The 19,439-nt window shown below is 48.6% G+C and overlaps 1 protein-coding gene across 6 annotated transcripts in view; it reads left to right on the forward strand.

The window, feature by feature from the left end:
• Positions 1-19,439, forward strand: part of NCOA3 (nuclear receptor coactivator 3) — a 633,192-nt gene that overhangs the window by 7,159 nt on the left and 606,594 nt on the right. The window lies entirely within an intron of this gene.

A 19,439-nucleotide genomic window follows, 5' to 3' on the forward strand; every position in this document is an offset into this window, starting at 1 on the left:
TCCCATCAGACGAGTTCGTTATGGAAAGGCCAGTTGTGGTGGTCAATGGTTGTAGTGTTCTGGCCCAGCATGTATGAAGCCTGGAGGTCTGCATCAAGAAGTGAACATCAGGGGACATACAGTTGCAGAACCTGGACATTTTTTGTTGATCAGAGCTGTTGTTCTATATACACTGTTGCAAATATTAAATTGATTGTACTTGAAACTGCCCCCCCCCCCGATACTTTGAGAGTATTCCAATATTTTAGACTAGTCTGAGTCCTGAAATGTTTTACCCAAGTCTATCTCCCAGCAGTTCGGAGAGGGCATTTTTTGACCTGTTGCAAGAATTCCCTGTAAAACCGTCTGATGAGCTTGTCCCATGTACCGGCCACATGGAGAGTTTGGTTAACTCATGCGTCTGCAGTAGCTCATGGTGAGTGCAACATAGATTTTAGGTTTGTAGGTGAGAAATTGCCCAGATTATACTCTGCTACCAATGTATGGAAGTCCGTGCATTCGCCATTAGGAAATAAATCGCCAGCTGTGGAAATTCCAGTTGTATACCAAGATCGTAAGTGTCCCAATCTAAAGCGACCTGTTTTGGTTAGTAGATCCACTAGTGTGATGGCTAGTGCAAAAGGACTCAACTCAGCCTGTTGATCAATCTGTTCGCCCTGGATATACAAGACATTGTGTCTACAGCGAGTTTCAGGGAGCCTCTGAAAAATTTCTCTGCCTTTAATCTCCATCTAATGACTTTTCCACCTTTTTCTAGATATGTTCGAAACACCTGGCTGTTTTTAACTATTGGTTTAGATAACATTAATATTTTAACTATTGGTTTAGATAACATTAATATTTGTGAAAAGGACCTACCTAAGGTGCCTCTACTTCGGTGGTGGAAAAGGTCAATCATAAATCACATTATTATTTTTTTTTTTGCTGGTGTAGCCAAAGATGTATTTTAAGACTGCCAATAGAATAAGCTTTTACACTACCGTGAAACCCCCGTGGAAAATATTTTTTCTTCCATGAAAAATGTATGACCAGTTCTCTTATCAGTCTCGGTCACTCGCCTGCTCAAGGTATTTTGAAGTTGCTACATTGTGTTTGTATTCATGGAGCTGCTTTAAAAAGGGGTAGCTGTCCCAGATTTCAAGTTCCAATTACAATTTATTAAAAAAAAAAAAAATCTGAAGAAATATGCTGAGAGCGTAAGGTTGAGGCGTAGCAGTAGTGGTTTAGTATTCCTGAAACAATCTTCAATATGAGTTAATCCTGATACACTACCTAGAGAGAACCTGGAGTGCATATTTTTTGTTAATAAACTGTGCTTATCATGCCTTGTATGAGGAAAAAGTGCCTGCCGTTTACCATACCGTCAGAGTCCATTGACACATAGCTGCCAGCAACTGATAAGACAAAAGTCTCTGCGTAGAAGTGTCCAGTGTTGGTCCCTATTATTCCGGGACATGGCAAATTGTATTGGTCAAATAACCATAAATTGTAAACGATTATCGTTTAGTTGTACATTTTCTCTCCATATCCGGATTTTCAGCAATGGCCACAGCCTCTTAGACCAAAGCTTGACAAACCTGATCTACATAGTTACAGTTCTGCAGTAGAAATCGCCCAACATTAGGTTTCAGTGCATCAAGAATGGAATTCCACAAGGAGTCCACTCTTTTCTTTCTCTTCTTTACAAGAACGGTTCCATGAACCAAGTGAGATTTAACCACTTGCACTAAAGCGAACTGATTCCACACACCCACTGGAGGGTCAAAACTACTGACACCACAATGCCCCGCGGACACACACCAGCAGTGTAGTCACGTGGGAGCGCTAATGATTAATGTGGGACTGAGGTAACGGTGTGGTGCTTCCATTTCACGAAACGCCCTGGAAGAAGGAGATTGACTCTCCGAAACGCGTCGGCAGTGAGAAGGGGGTGTGAATTGGACTAAAATGCCCGCTCGATCCGGAAAATAAAATGGATAGTAACCAACCTGACTTTGGAGTGCGGACTCGTTTTTGGGGACAGAAATTGGTGATATTTAACGGCGGTCTCGGCCGTAGGGTCTACGCACCATCCACAAACTTAAGGACACCCGGCAGCGGGAAAGGCTCCGTCTGCGTGGGCTCAGCCAGGAAATCCGAAATAGATGCGAGCGGACATCTCAGCCCATAAGCCCACTGGAGGGCTGCCTCCCGCAGAAAGTAAAATCAAGGATACAGCGACACACCCACTGGAGGGACAAAACTACAGACACCACAATGCCCTGCGAACACACACCAGCAGTGTAGTCACGTGGGAGCGCTAATGATTAATGTGGGACTGAGGTAACGGTGTGGTGCTTCCATTTCACAAAACGCCCTGGAAGAAGGATTGACTCTCCGAAACGCGTCGGCAGTGAGAAGGGGGTGTGAATTGGACTAAAATGCCCGCTCGATCCGGAAAAAAAAATGGATAGTAACCAACCTGACTTTGGAGTGCGGACTCGTTTTTGGGGACAGAAATTGGTGATATATATATATTTTATTTACCTCTCTTGCAGCTGGATCCATGTTTGTAGACATTTTTCCAGCTGTGGTGGTCAGTCTAATATGAACCCAATTGAAGTATTTGAACTTTTTTGACTATATAGGTCTGAGTGGCTAATATGTTCCTATATGATGGCTTCAGTTGTGGTGTTTAGTAATCCTTCTTATGCCACAGTATTAAAAACAAATTATTGTGCGTCTATGCAAAAGCAACATTTGTAGACTGTTAGAAATTGACAGCCACACACGAGAAGTTAAAACTGGCATCTATTTTTAATTGAGAAAAAAAATCACTTCAGCACATTAATATTCTCACTAGCTTGCCTTGTTAACCATAAACAATCTAATCAAGGGGCAATGTAATAAAGACCATATATGAATATGCTTTATCTCTTGCTCTGACTTCCTTGACCGTGAGCTGAAAAACACGTTGAGAAGTCTAGAATGCAAAATAGTCAATCTCCCACACTGTACCGCATCAATTTTCAGTTTCACGGTCTTCAAAATCAAGATAGAGGGCAATTGGACTGTCTGCATTCCACCCCGCGTTGCTGAAATAAATACACCCCATTCCCACCCAAGAGAGATGTTTTACATCATCCTTCCCAAACATTTGCAGCCAGGTTCATAACAATTGAATAGGGCGTAATGCCATACAAGCCCGGCAATGTCTGTCCACAAAAAAAAACAGTATTGGTCTTCTTAAGTTTCCAGCTCCACGCTTTCTCTCTTATCCCACTTGCCCAATAAATCAGCTATCATCATGTGCTCATCTATGAACAGTATTTATTGTTAATGTATTGTGAATTCTACCTCAGCAACATTCTTTACATATGATTTGCATGTGCTGCTTTTAGCACCTTTCGTGCATGCTGTATAAATGGAATCCATTTGAAAGCAGAGTGCTTCTTTGTTGATTGACTTTGTAATTGGCCAAAGCATGGACCTAAAAAGTGGGTAGAGGAGTGCATGGTCAGTCAAGGTTAGCAGCTCAGAGGTGCCTCTCTATGTTCTCCTGTCCTAGCAGTACAGCACACAAGTATGACCCTTGCCTGACATTCCCCAGGGAAGATCTTCCATAAAGGACTTTGGCCTAGTGGATGGGCTCAGTAGTGTTGATCAGCAAGTGTTGGCTGTGGCGTTATGCAAAGATATCAGCATCTGTTAACTTGTGTATTGAGCTGAAAACCACATTCGGTGAAACTAAAGAACTGAGCGGCTGTTCATGTACCCCTACTTACAAGGTACCACACATGTACTTGCCCATACATGCCTGTTAGTACAAAATGGTAACAGTAACTTGGTGGTAGCGCAGCTGCAACCTCCCAATTTAGTCCCCTTTCCCTCTGGTATGACTGTATAATTCCTATTTGTAAAGCGAGGTGAGGGTTTCAAGGCACTGGGGGCCAATGGGGAGATTGAGTAAACTATTGACCAGCGTCACATGATGCTGAGCTGCTGCCGGCGTTCGAACGGCAAGCCTTGTGCTGCGGAGTCAGCAGCTCTTGCCGCTGCGCCACACCTCTCCCTCTGTATTGAATATCGGAGTTGTGGACTTAGTGAGGGGGATAAGGATTGAGGGTATGCAGCCAACAGGGTTGAAATTGAGGGGTGCTATTTTGCCCCTGCCAATGCTGCATCTGAAAAGTTTTCCACTGCGATGCTGTAGTGCTCTCAACAGAGATTATGCTGCTCTCTGTTTTTGCTTTCTGAAGTGAAAGTATCTTCCACGAGGTAGGCCAAGATTTAAAGTACTTCTCAGGCCTTGAAAATGCTATTCATGCTGAAACCTCATCAGCAGTTAATGTACTTCAAAGTAACTGCAGCTCTGTTCTTTAGAACTACACTTGCGTAATTTTGAAATACAATCAAAGCAGGAAATTATACTCTTCTTTTAATAGTGTAGCTATCACCCTTAATCATAACCTTAACCAAGGTGTTTCTCTGCCTTCCTGCACCTGTACACTGGAGAAGAAAGCAGTACTATGGCATGCAGTAAAATGCACTGCAACAGAACACAAAAATCAATGCAATTAGTGCTGTGTATACTTGGGCATAGGAGGATAAGAAACTGTTCTCCTTCTTCAGAGTTTCATATTTATTTAAATATTTTTTATTGGATTATAAAAAAACGTCAGATGAGAATAAGCTATAAGTGGGTACTGGCAGGCTGGAATAGTAGGGCACAGAGTAATGTAAGAAGGTAGTTTTGCTTTATAGTGGGCTGTCGCAATTAGAGAGGGGACATGAATCCAAACCTGTAGTGACCGAGTGGGGAGTGTAGTATTTAATAAAAAATGTTGGGGCATATTATCAACAACTTGCAATAAATATCGCAAAGTGTGCTTAGCGCTATTTTGTTTATCGCAGGCTATCGCTGGATTTCAACACGGAGATAGCGCATTATTAACAACGATTTTCTCCGAGGCGTAATGAAATCCACCAATAGCGGCAAAAAGCGCCATTATCGCTTGAAAAGCAGAGATAAATATGGGAGATAATGAAATCCTTGCTGATACGCCCCTGTGACCGTTACCCTGCAATCCACCTCCCATTATGTTGATGGCTAAGTCCATTTTTTATCAGGTGTTAAAATCCTGCGATAAGGGGGCTTTTTCCTATCGCTAAGCGGGTCTGCTGCAGGCTTGTAAATACAGCGAAGCCTTGTTAGCGACTATTTCCGTGTTTTACTCCGGTACGCCTACTTTACATGTAATTAGCGATGGCATGCAGGGCGATATGAAACGGGAGCAAAAACATGGAAACTAGCGCTAACAAGGCTTAGAGCGAGCTTGTTAATAGGGCGATGTGAATATTGCCACTTTAGCAGCAAAAGTGTTGCTAAATCAGGGATAAATGCCCTTGATAATATGCCCCATGATTGAGAGTAGGATGGGCGCTAACTTTGGTTGAAACTAGCACTGGAATAGGGTGAGTAGACATGGAGCAAGTGGGGAGCAGTTTGTCTCTGTGACTCTCTGTCTCTCGGTGTATGAATGTAATTTCACTAAAATTGTAGTTAACATAAATGTGTAGTACAGACAGTGCAAATACTAACATTCACATGGAGGAGGGAACTCAAGAAATTCACTGGAAAAATACCCAGTTAAAGCGAATTTATGGTTCCAAAACAACCCCCCCCTCCCACCCCCCCAAAAAAACACCCTGAAAAATGTTGTAAATAGTCCGTTACAGAAACTATTACTTGCTCCTGATAAAATATTGGTATTTGCTGCTTCCTGTATACTGTGCTATTCATAGCCCTGTTTGTTAGCTGTTCCTTTTTAGGTTTCGCCTGGCGTCCACTGCGCAGCAGTGTTCGTGCTGGCGAAATCTTATGTTAGACAGTACGGGGCTTTGTGCCGCCTCTCTTCCATTGGCTAGCTCCATAAATGGAGCCTAGCCATTGGAAGAGAGATCTGTCAGTCATTGCCCGAGCAGATTCGTGGGCGTTCCGGAGATTTTTTCGTTCTCCGCCCCTTTAACAACGTCATGCAGCGGTGGGCGTTTTTGTCTCGGCATGTTTGTTTAATTTCCAACGTGTGCTTCGCAGGGGTGGGCTGCGCGATTTCACTTTCCTTTATTTGCAGGTAAGCGGCATTTTTTACTACTTTTTTTTATCCCGTTCCCGCCCCCCCTCCCGCTGTCAGTGTGCCCGTTCCCGCCCCCCCCTCCTGCTGTCAGTGTCTCCGGCCCCACTTGTTTACCAAGTTCTTGGATAGAAATTGTTTCTACTGTCTGGTACCTGGAGGGCATCTTCAAACAGTAAAGGCAGCCGTGCGTGCGGTAAATACCACTAAGAAATCTGGATAGAACTTTGGGAAGTATTAGAGGACTCTTGAAAATATTATCTGCTTCTTTACAAGATTACGTAAGATCTGGTATCACATTTTTATTTGACACAGTGCGGGAACACAGACAAAATGTGAAAATTGTGCCAATGCTGAGAGAGAGTGGGCCTGGCGCCTCTAGCAGACGTGTGCGCCTAAAGGTAGCTCTGTAGCCTCCGACCGTGGATCTTACCAGTTGATAACCGCGCCCCCACCGGCACTCACACGTGGGTAGCACTAGGTTTAGTTTCCTGAGCTGCCGTTCCTGGCACTGTCAGCCTCCCTCCCCCGGGCTCTTCCCACTGCTGTCACTGCGGCCTGTTTCCGCTGACACCGCATTTGACCCGGCTTTCCACGCTATCCTACGGCATTTCTGGAAAGCTTTTTAATTCATGCAGTTTTCTATCAGTTTATATGCTAATTACTGAGGCTGCGACCTCAGCGTGTAACGAGTGCTAAAGGCTGTCATTTTGGGCGCATTTTTGAAGCGAAGAGGTGCCTCCCTTTTTTGGGCAACCTGAACTTGTTATGTCAGTCGAAGTGCTGTGTACTAAGATGTCAAACATGTTTCAAAGCTATAATGGCTGAAATTTTGAAAACGGAGTAGTCGTTTTGGAAGAGCATCTTCTAGTTTGACACGAGCCCTTCTATCTTTGTTTTGATGGGACATGTTTTTGTTGACTATAGTAGACATAAGTGTGGCTGTGTGTGTGGCTCTGTGTGTGTGGGGGGCGTGCTCTTTGTGTGTAGATGTGGGTCTGTGTGTGTGTAGGTGTGGGTCTGTGTGTGTGTAGGTGTGGGTCTGTGTGTGGCATTTGCGAGAGATTAAGCTATTGGCATTGTAAATGACAATGCCATTTATTTATCCGTTTTCAAAACCATCACATAAATGACAATTTTGTCATTTACAATGCCAATAGCTCTAACTTTTGCAAAGGCGAAACCGTTGCATTGTAAATGCTTGTTGCATTTCTTAGTATAAATGTGCTTTTCTTTAGCCTTTGAGTCCCTCCTTTATCCATGGCTTTCTGTGGGTGAACATGCTACTCTACTGATCTTTTCACAAACTTGGTACACCCGGTCTTGGTTCCTATAATGCTCACTGGAAAATTGCTTTCTCTCATGTTTGAACCCAAATCTTCTCTAAAACAAACCCTAGCAGTCTTGCTTTCCCTCCCGTCTTCGGTCTCTCCCTAATTCTCAGTCTACCTGTCCTTGTCCGGTGTCTACCCTGTTTATCAATTGTTATTTTCTACTCTGCACTACTTATTCCATTCTTGTGCCCTCTCTCAACCAAGTCTACTTCTTCCTTGACCTTACAGGCTTTTGTGTAAATTAAGATGGCTGTTGTTGTGATGTTCTAGCCATCTTTTTCACACGCACTGTTAGTGTACTTGAAGTGCGACAAGCTCTGGATTCTCCATCATTTGTGTTTCCTGCCTATATCCTCACTCTCCTTCTTCTTTGCTCTCTAATTATCCTAAAATGTTGCATCCTTCTCAGTAATCGAGCCATTATGTAAAAAAAATACGGGTGGTCTATATCTGGGGTGTTCAGCATGAATCAATTTAGCTGACCCTTGAATATGATGATTTATTTTTATCTCGACTATTCAGAAAATATGGCTTGTATCTGCCCCTCCTGCATCTACTTGGCGTTCACCTGATCTGGATCCAACAAGAGGCTTGTATGAGGCAACGTTTGATACCCTTGTTCTTATCAAATATATATTTCTAAAATTGTTCATAATTAAATGTGTACCTTGATATTTAAGTGCTTGAGTGTAGTAAGTAGCTTTCAAGTGTAATTCCACATAGAGATGACAAGTTTTAAAACATTGACAGATACTTACGAGATTCATTGTAGGATGTCTTGAGACTTCATTTTAAAATTGCAGGAAGCGGGGCATGCATGATTTATTGTTAACCTAGAGTTTGACCATTCTTCACATGCAAGGGATAGAGGACCCAACTAGAGGCCAAGTTATCAAGCAGAAAAACAATCTTTAAGGAATAAAATTGCTACACATGATATTTTAGGATACATTGGCACCAGAATGCAATTGTGTACAGTGGTCATAAACTGATGTCATTTTAAATTGGAAGCAGCATGAAGTTAATCTCTTACTTTATGCATAAAAATATTGTTTTTGTCAGTGTGTAGCTTAGATATTGTGGCAGTGTACTTTAGTAAGGGTAGTACAATGAGGTTTAATTGTTGAATTAGTTCACAAGTGGGTAGTTCTTATTGTATTTTTCAAGTCTTAATAATCTCTTTACACAGTATAGGTGATTGACAAAGGGCTGGAAGCCACGTCACTCCTTGTGTCGTGTGCTTTCCAATCCATGAGTATTAATCTTGCATGTCCACATTTGTAGTTTTGTGACTACAAGTGTGCAGAATTATAAATTTACCTGCAGAGTTATGAAAAGTTGTCAAACTACAGAGTAGCAAAGTTCGTCAGCTTTGCAGAAAAATGGTGAAAAAAATTGGAAGATGAAATTTCCAACTAAGGCTTACAGCGAAAAATTCTTAAACAGAAACTTGCCTTTGTTTGACTTTTTTTTTTCTCCTGCAGTTTTTTAGGTCGAAACCTAGAGCTGCGCAGTCTCGCTGGCGAGATGTAGTGATTTTGAAGGAGATTCACTAGTGGGCTTTAAGCCCCACCCCTCTTTCCGATTGGCTGGTGTCACCGTTTAGTATAAACGGTGGCCATCCATTGGGAAAGAGCTCTTTGTGACGCTTCTTTTCTCATTTTGAGCCGTCCCACTTTGACTGGCTCTCCTGCTTTCCTTCTGCCGTGAAAGGATTCTTATCTTTATGGCCCCATAAAGACAAGAATCCTTTTGCAACTCACAAGGAAGGCAGACTAGCTGTCCAAGTAGGACGGCACAAAAGACAAAAGTCTACGTCATGGCAAGCTCTTGTTTTGCGGATTAAGTCTCGAACAGCAGCTAAAATGAAATGCAGCTCTGCTCACTGTTTCAGCCACAACAGGAGACATGACACGCGGCTGGCGAGCGCTTGCAGACTTGTTCTGAAACCGGCTTTGTTCTCTTTAAATTTTTTTTTTTTTTTTAACATCATTTTTATTGCATCTCCAATATAATTGTACATACAAGACAATCAAAATTATAATTATTCTGTGTTCAAGAAATAGCATTGTTCATTGTGTTCTTGTCCGGGAGGTCCGCCCCTTCCTCGGGTACGGTTAGCCCCTGTCCATGAGTATTTCTCGTACCATCTTACATTGTCCGACACAAGTGGTACTTAGGTATTGCTGGGTTGCTTTTTTGGTTTTCACCCCTCCCCCGCCCCATAATTTCGTTCCCCCAACAGCCCGCCAATTCCAGCTTCCTTCCCTCCCTCCCCCGTGGTCGCGCTGCGCTGATTCATCGTTGTAAGAACGTCTGCTGTGATGCAGGGAGTACATACATTCGCTAAGGTGTGCCCCCCGGCATGATGACAGGGTCTGCTACATCCAGTTCCCCCTCGCCCTCCTGCTCCTCATCATCTATGTCACGGAGCGCCTGCACCATCATTTCCCACGCAGTCGCCCTCTCCAGAGCCTTCTCGTCATTTGTCCTCCAGGCCATCTGGTACCTCAAGGTGCTTTCACACGCCGCCCACCTCAAGCATTCCCCATACCATCTCTTATACGCGGGCCCCACTCTCGATTTCCAATTCCTCGTTATCTCCCGCTTAGCTAGAATGAGCCCCAAGTCTATAAATTTGCTGGTAGTCTTGTTTCTAGGCGTGTGCGGGAACCAATGGAGGATGCCCACCGCTTTCGTGTATTGAATGTCCCTGTCTGTTGCACTGTTGAGGGCTCGCCCCACTTCCTGCCAGTAGTCTCCCAGAGAGGGGCAATCCCATAACATGTGACCTAGGTCCGCCCCAACCGTATTGCATCTGGGGCAAGCAGCGTTTTCTATCCCAAAGTATTGTTGTATTTTCCCCGGTGTGAGGTATGCCCTGTGAATGATGTAGAAGTGGATTAACTGAAACCTGGCATTTCTCGAGCTCTTCCGTGCCCGCCTCAGTAGCTGGCCCCAGGTCGTGTCAGGGATCTCTAATTGGAGGTCCAGCTCCCACTTGGCCTTCAGAGCCGTCAGAGGCTGTAAGGCCTCCCTCTGTATCCTGGAGTACAAGCAGGTGACAGCCTTAAAGGTCCCCGCAGCCATCATCGTGTATTGACATGCCATGGAGGTGCCCGGCTCCTGCAATCCTTTCCCCCAGTGAGCCTGCATAGCGCCCGTGACCGCTGCGTGCAACAAGTAGTCGCCCCTCGGTAGGTCGAACCGCTCCTGCAATTCCTGAAACTGCAGTAGTACCCCATCCTCATACAGATCACCCAACATTTGTATCCCCGCCTCCTCCCAACCCAACAAGCGCGACCAGTCTCCTCCATGTGGGAGGGCCGTAACCATTCCTAACGGGATTTCAGGGGCATACATAAGGCGGACTCCCGCCCGCTTACGGGCCCGGTTCCAGCAGAGCCGGAATGTCTGCTCCTCGACCGTCAAATCTCCTAGCCGGAGTTTCTGGTGTAGCGTGATGTACGCCAGCACATGTCGCGGGGTGCCTTCTACTCTCGCGTCCTCAGGGCCTCTATATACTTTCGCGACCTCCTGAGTAAAAATCTGCAGCTGCGCGGCCAGATAATATCCCTCAAAATCAGGTACCGCCAACCCTCCTTCATCCTTGGGGCGCAGCAGAGTGTCGAGCGCTATGCGCCTCCGACCCGTGCCCCATAGGAACGCTATGACCAGAGATCTCAGGCGCTTGAAAATAGAACTCGGGACCCACACCGGGAGCGTCCTAAAATAATACAATAGCCTGGGCAGGGCCACCATCTTGAGCAGGGAGATCCTACCAGCCAGGGATAGCGGCAGGGTAGACCAGAAGTCCATGTTCCCCCGCAGGGTAGTAATACAGCGGGTGATGTTACCTTCCAGCAAATCAGCCGGGGTATGATAGACATAGACTCCCAGATAATGCAGACAGCGCGGTTCCCACCGGAGTTCTTGCGCGGTGAGTGGACACGGTTCTCCTGACCTCAGGGGGAATAAGCAGGATTTAGGCCAGTTGACCCTCAGGCCTGATAGCCGGCCGAACCGCCCCAGTAACCGCCGTGCCCCCTCTAGCTCGGGGCCCGCGTCAGCCAAAAACATCAGCAGATCATCTGCGTATAAAGAAATGTAATGCGGCCTGCCCCTAAATGATAAACCGGCGTAGTGGCGGCCCAGCCTGGCCTCCACAGCAAAGGGTTCCATCGCCAGGGCAAACAGGAGCGGAGATAGGGAACACCCCTGTCTGGTGCCACGCCTGACCGGGTATTGCCCCGAGATCAGAGCGCCCACTCGGACTCTCGCTACCGCATCAGTATACAGGACCTTGGTCCAGTTTATGTATCCGTCCCCCAGCCCGAAGCGTCGCATCACCTCATACAAGTACCCCCATTCAAGGCTGTCGAAGGCCTTCTCTATGTCAATAGAAAGGACAAATGGAGAGACGGCGCCCGGCCAGTCCGCCCCCATCAGTCTCGTAAGTCTGCGAATATTGTGGGTAGTGTTGCGCGTCGGGATAAAACCGCATTGGTCCTTATGAACAAGGCTAGTCATGTGCCCCAGCAGTCTGTTGGCAAGAATCTTACTCAGGATCTTGTAGTCCGTCGTCAACATGGACAACGGACGGTACGAGGATAAAGCCGCTCCTTCCCTGCCCGGTTTTAACAGCGGGATCATGAGGGCTTCACACATGGAGCCCGGGAGCCGACCCCTCGATTGCGCTTCATTGTAGACCTCTTGCAGCCGGGGAGCAAGGCACTCCAGATATTTACTATAAATCTCTATCGGGAGTCCGTCGAGTCCCGGGGTCTTATTTCTAGCCATTTGTTTCACTGCACACCCTATCTCTCCGAGCGTAATGGGCCGACCCAGCTCCTCTGCCTCCGAATCTTCCACCCTCGGCAGTCGTAAGCCGTCCAAGAACTCCCCTAGCTCATCCGTCCCCCCTGTCCCACCACTCTCATAGAGACCCTCATAATAAGTCCGAAACTTATTCAGGATCCCGGGTTGGGTGTGGCAGGGTTCCTCCCCTGTCTCTTGGATCATCATGATCGGCATACCCCTCCTGACTGGGTTAGCGAGCCACGCCAACATAGACCCCGCCTTATCGCCTTCCGCGTGCGCCCTCGTCACGTACGCCTTGTGATCAAAGCTGCGCAGCCGTTCCAGTTCCACAGCCAGCCCCTCCCTGGCCCCACTAAGCCCCTCCTGTAGCTCAGGGTGATTTGGGCGACCCTTCTCCAGTTCTCTCAACCGCGTCTCAGCCTTATCCAAGTCATCCAACAAAGTCTTGCGAGCCCCAGCCGTGTGTCCAATACAGTGTCCCCGCACCACCACCTTAAACGCATCCCACTCTACCGCCCTCGTGGAGGCCGAGCCGTTATTCTCCTCAAAGTAGCACTCAATGCGTTCTCCCAGGGCCTCCCTGAACAACAAGTCATCCAGGGTGTCGGGTTGCAGGCGCCATGTTGGCACGCAGTTAGCAGTCATCATCCAGTTCAGGGATAACAGCAAAGGGTTGTGGTCCGATATCGTTCGGGCCAAATATTCCGCCCCTCCCACCGCAGAAAGTACGCATGATGAACACAGAAACGCGTCCAGCCTGACGTGTAGATCATGTAGGTGCGAGTGAAAGGAGTAGTCCCTAGTAGTGGGGTGTAACGCCCTCCATGCATCCGTGAGGGCCCAGCTCCTCTGCCACTCCAACCTACGCTTGGCTACTCTATGCACTGGGGACGCGCGCAGTGGGGGATGGGACCTATCCAATATCACATCCTCGACCGAGTTGAAATCCCCCCCCAGGAGTACCGGCCCCGCCAAATAACCCGCCAGTTTACCGAAGAGTGTAGACAAAAATGCGGGCAGATCCACATTGGGAGCGTACACACTGCAGAGAGACACCACCCTGCCTTTCAGCCTCCCCTCCACTGCCACATACCTGCCCTCAGGGTCCACCAATGTTTTTGTAACCTGGAAGGGAACCCCCGCCCGTATCCAAATCAGTGCCCCCCTCGCAAAAGCTGAGAACGTAGTGTTAAACAGCTGCCCTCTCCAACGCCTCTGCAGTGCAATCCCTTCTTGCTTATTAAGATGTGTTTCTTGCAGGAACGCTATGTGAACCCCCCTACGCTTGAGGTATGCCTGAACTTTATGCCTGCGTGTCATGGACTGCATACCCCGCACATTCCAGGACACACATTTCAACGCCCCGGTACTAGCCATTCCCCTTCACACAAACAGATCGAACAATATAGCTCATTGACCTCGCTCGCTCCGCGACCACGGACCAACCCACCCTCCCTCTCCAAACAGGAAGCCAAACCCCCCCAACAACAACTACCCCCCGAGCAACCCCAACTGCTCTCAACTCCCACCCCCCCAGGACAGGCCCCCCCGCAACTGGAAGTACCCCCATCCAAACCAACACTCCCAACCACCCCTCAAAGAAAGGCAGTAATGGTCGCAGTCTCCACTGCGATGACCTTAAGGGCCAGTAGGGCGTGGTACGATGCGAAAGGTTCGTGAAAGCAAATCAACCCCGCGCACTCCACCCCACAATCCCCACATCATAGCGCCCCGAAACCTCAAGTAACAGTGTTCCACTGCCACGGGCCCAGCGCCCCGGTGTCCAACCAGCGAGTCCACTCCACTAGTCCAGATCAACACGCCTCAAGTATCTCCTCCGAAGTCTGCGGCGTCACGATAGGGCCCCTGGCTCCACCATATTCCGAGAGTCCCGTCTCCGAGCCCGTGCCCGGGCCCTCCGAGTCCGTGCCCTTCCCGGACTGACTTCTGGTAGTTTTGGACAAGTCCGCCACTGCCTGTAGGGCCGCCTGTCTCTCCGTCTCTGTCTGTGACACCGAAGGTCTGCCGGTCCTCCTGCGGTTCTTCCTGATCCGTTGAGATTTCCTGATCGGCTGTGCTGCCTTAGCCTCCTCCTCCCTGGCCTTGGCACCATCCGTTCCCGCTTTATAAGTGTCCCACCAGGCCCAAGCGTCTGCCGAGGACGTGAAGAAGAGTGTCTGTTCATCTATCACCACTCTCAGCTTCGCTGGGAACAACAGGGAGTACTTGATGCCTTCATTACGGAGCTCCCGCTTAAGGGACAGGAAGTTCGCCCTGAGCCTCTGCGTCTCAAACGTATAGTCCGGGAACATAGTGACCCTGTTGTTGTCCACTTGAAAGGGCCCTGCCTCTCTCGCCCTTTGCAAAAGCCAGTCTCTGTCCCGGTAATGGAGCAACTTGAATACCACTGGGCGAGGCGGGAGGCCCGGGGCCGGCGGGCGCGCCGGAACCCTATGCGCTCGCTCAAGGGAGAAGAAGGGGGACAGTCCCTCCGGTGCCACCTCCGTTCGCAACCAATTATCGAGATAGCCCACCATATCGTCGCCTTCGATTTTTTCCGGCATGCCTACTAGGCGTACGTTGTTGCGCCTATTCCGGTTTTCCGCGTCCTCGGCCCTCCGTTCCAGCACCTTCAGACGATCCATCACCTCCGTCATCAGCGCCTTCACCGCTGCATGGCTCGGGGCCAATTCCTGGACCGTGACCTCCACGGATTTCACTCTGTCCTTGAGCTTATCGTGGTCAGCTTTTAGGAGGCCCAAGCCCGTCGCCACCTGGGCTATATCCTGCTGCAAGGCGTCCTTTGTGGTGGCGATGGCCTCCAGGATACGGTCCTGCATCCTTTGTAGCGCCGACTGGTCTCGATCCGCTCCTTCCGCGGCTTCTGTATCGGTCGCACCATCTCCCTTCCCTTTCGGCTTCCCCATCTGGGCCGACACGAGCGGTGGCCTCCAAAGCTGTCTCTGCTCCCGCTCCGCACGTCGCCGGGCTTCGCCCTCAGGAAGGTCCCCTTGCAGCAGCAGCGGAAAAGGCCCACCGCGTTCCGCGCCTGGGGCACTGCTCTAGTCTCCGGATTCAAGGCTGCCTCTAGGGAGCAGGGTGCTCGATCGGCCGCTAACCCGGCTGGCGCCAGTCGTGCTCAGTGACCTGGGGCCATCGTCACTGGGCCGTCGCCGTGTCGTCGCCGCCACTATCAAGGGTTCGGATCCCAACCACCGCCGGTGGCGCGCTAGAGGTCCACTCCAACACCCCGAGAGGGGCGCGATGCAGCCGTCAACACCTCCTATCTGTGGAAGTAGCAGCCCTTAATGTGACTCCGGGCCAGCGCCTTCGTTGTCTCTGTGCCTCATGCCACCGCCGCCATTTTAGGTCGAGGTCTTCGCGCCTGAGTGCAGCTTTCAAAGTCAGATATCGGGCTTGGAATGGCCCCGAGTCGTCTGCCGTCGGCGCCGGACCCTCCGTGATACCGTCCAGTGTCGGATTATACCGATTTCATCGGGGTACGATCAGAAATTCTGGATATTTTCCGGGATCGGGCGCGGAGCTCCGAGCTCACGCTGCCTATCTCCTCGGCATCCAAGCCACGCCCCCTGTTCTCTTTAAATTATGCAAACAATTGTCAACCCGACCCTAGAAAATAGACTGTGTGCCTCTCGCTCATATGATGTCTGTGCACGGTCAGTCTTGCCGTAGGAGGTAAGGTTTTTATACATTTTACGATGATTCAGCTTATCTAAAAATATAAAGCAAATAAGAGGCAGGGAACACTGACCCTTACACTTAATTATAAATATTTAAATGTAATGCAACGTGGCAGCCTTACTGTGTCTGTGCGGTGGGGGTGGGGGAGCGCCTGGCCTTGTGCTCCGGGGGGGGGGGAAGCTCGCCGGTGCCATCCTCCATGGGCTGTTCAGCTGCATCCTTGGGGTGGGTGAAGGGGGCACAAAGGCAACCAGAATCAGAGCATCTCTGGGTGCCCCGTGGCTGCAGGAGCGCCCCCCGTGTCTAGGCTGAAGGGCCCGGCAGGTACCCCAGCAGTCTGCGGATCGAAAGTTCCATGGACACAGGGTGGCGGTGGGGGTCTGGTCAGAGGTCACGTCTGCTCCTGGTGAGGTCTGGGGTCTGGGTCAGAGGCCAGTCCAGGGCGAGGCCTCAGCTGGTCACCTCCTGGCTCATGTGGGGTCTGTGGCGAAGCCCTTGGTGAGATGGGCCCATGGCTCCTGAGGAACGGGGTGTGGGGCCCAGAAGGGACCAGAGCTGGCATGCGCCCCCAGAGGACCACCCCACCCTGTGGGCCTGGGGGGTTGTAGCGCTGTCTGCGCCAATCAGTTTAACTTGGCGCCTGCTCTAGTGCCTCGAAGAGAGGAGCCCGCACTCAATACGCAGAGCGGTGATGGGGTCACTCCGACACGCAGGGGGCTCCAGGGGCAACCGAAAATAACACCCGCCCCCACGGTATCTGCCGCCTGCGGCCCGGGGGCTTGCACAGCAAAAGGGGGGCAGTTGTACCCGTGTCAGAGCCCGGCTCCCGGTGCCACAGCTCCTCTGAGGCACAGCTCCCCAGCAGCTCCTCTGAAGTTCAATTTTTAGGTTTCGACCTGGCGAGGGGCAATGCCCCTCCCAGTTCGAAAACTTTTGTCTTCAGTAGGGATGTTCGGACCGCTTCTGTTTCCAATTTGCTAGCTCCATAAATGGACGCTAGCCTTTGGGAGACAGAGGCTGTCAATCACGCTTTCTCCTGAAAACGCGATTCGGGGGCGTTTCTCGGACTTTTTTAAAGCCCCGCCCCTTTGTCCTGGGCCGCGCTGTGATTGGCTGCCGGCCCGGGACACCCCCGTGACGTCATTCCCGGGCCGCGCTGTGATTGGCTGCCGGCCCGGGACCTGACTTGTTATTGTTTTGGTTGCCACCCTTCCCGACCTTGTTTCAATGTGTAATTAGCATCCACTCCAGATTTATTTTCTTTGTATTCTGGGACTAGCAGTTGTGACTGTATACTGGATAGGACCGCATAATGGTAAGAAAAAGCCTGCACTGTGTGTCCTCGCACGTGGAGGGATTTCCTCCATGTGAGAGAGCAGTGAAATGTTTTACCTCCGGTAAGCAGAGTGATTTGTGTCAGGTGTTGTTATTACTACCCTTGAAAAAGGTTTGAGGTTCCTGTGACTTGTCCACTTTAAGTAACATTGATAAATAATTTATGTAACCTCAGTTGTAACTATGTGAGTGAAACTTCATCCAATTAATACAATATTTACATTCAAGAAAAGTCACGATATTTGGGCTTGTTTCGATTTTTTTGTAGAGACTTGCAATGTCAGCACAAATTATGAAGTGTGACTGGCTGCTTTGTCATATGTCACGCATACCCAAAAAAAAAGCTAATTTCAGTGTAATTCCCTAGTTTTCTGGTACGAGCACACGTATTCATTTTATTTAGCAAGGGTTTTAAAAATCCAAACTCAAAGGTTCCATATTGAAACGGCCTTACAGGTGCAACCGATTAACTCAGCTGTGAGTCGAGGAGTCAACGGAAGTTACGTATTATAGTCCTTCCGTTTTAAACGTACTATACGGTTCCTGACTTTGTGTTTGTACACTGGCGGTTTCAATATGGTGAAGTTTAAATCCAGGTAAATTTTCCGCGTTTAATTTCAGAAGGAAAGACTACGATGCTGTTAGGGAAGCGACCATACTGGGCGTACGGAGAATTAAATAAGGGAACACGCTTGGACTGTATATACTCGTTTTACATAAACATAGAAGACATATTGGCGTGGGCATCGTGTGCCCATTTTGTCCGCCATGTTGGATTGGTAGTAATCTGGTGAAGTATAATGAGAAGCCGAGGAATGTTCGGGGAAAACAGCTTGGCGACTCCTATAATTTAAAGTCTATGTCAGGGAAACCCAAACTCAGATGGGATCTCTCGGCATCGAACCGTTTTCTGTGATAAAGTTCCGACTGGAAACAGTTAATTTTAGATGAAAACTGTTTTAAAATGTTTCGCATCGTCATCGTGCACCGTTCTTATTGAAATATAAGAATACATATAAAATGGGACCCCCAGAAATGTTCTGACCAGTATTGTACATTATGTTTTAGATTTATATACGGTCATTGGTCTGCTGAAGCTTGATTCACATTTCGCTACCACCCTTCTCCAGAGCCTATGCCAACCCTCTATCCTTTGGCTGTCTTGCACTTTCAATGGCAGAAATTGGTCTAATCGCATGTGCACATCCTGAAAAGGAGTGCACTTCACTACCAGGGCTGGTGTGCACAGGCTGCTGAGCCACTTCATTTGTATTTCGCATGTTTACAATAAAGTAAATATGTAAAACATTGCATGCTTTCCAAGAACAGACCTTTTGACTTTGCCAACGCTTGTTATTCAAAGAGGATACATCCGGTGCGGGCTCAAACAACTACCTCCTTTACTTTCTGCGCTATTGCTGAATGAACAAAAGGTGGTTTCGCTGGAAGTAGAGCAAACGAGTGACTCACCTGGCCAAAGTGTTGTGGCTTACCACCCTTTCCCAGTGGGTAACCTAAACTCCGGTAATGGCAGGGGCGGAGCTTGACACAGGGCTGCCTCGTTTATTTAAATTATCAGCACCACACGTGAAAAAGTGGGATGCCCACATATACAGGAGAAAGCATCCAGCCATTTGTGCCAATTTTTACCCTGTAGCTGTTACAGTGGTCTTGCTTGAGAGCAGCATTGTGATGATATTATTACCCCACTCTACGGTACTTATTTCACCAAACGATGAAGAATGAAAAGCTGAGTTGGTGACAACTATAGTTTAGCCCGTGAACTTGAAGTTGCCCTCACAGTTCCACAGGAGCATTAACCCACTGACCTTCCCTAAAGATTAGAACTGCTGGCCAAAAGTATTTGCTGATCAGCAACATCAGCGGGGTAAAACAACCTCTGCAAAATTTTGTGTATACTGAGCAGGCGCTACCTTCCAATACTGATGAAATGTCTCTAGTGGTTAAAATTCTGCTGACCACAGTATTTGCAATCTGTAGGTCACATACACTGCTCGCTGTTATTGTACACATGTAGGTGTAACCTATAGGCCACACTTGACTCTCCTGCTTATTGTGATATGGGTGCATGTAGTGCTTGGGACACACATTTCAATGTGGCAGGCAGGATGGC

This window comes from Lissotriton vulgaris, chromosome 7 (assembly GCF_964263255.1).
Source record: "Lissotriton vulgaris chromosome 7, aLisVul1.2, whole genome shotgun sequence".
Lineage (NCBI taxonomy): Eukaryota > Metazoa > Chordata > Amphibia > Caudata > Salamandridae > Lissotriton > Lissotriton vulgaris.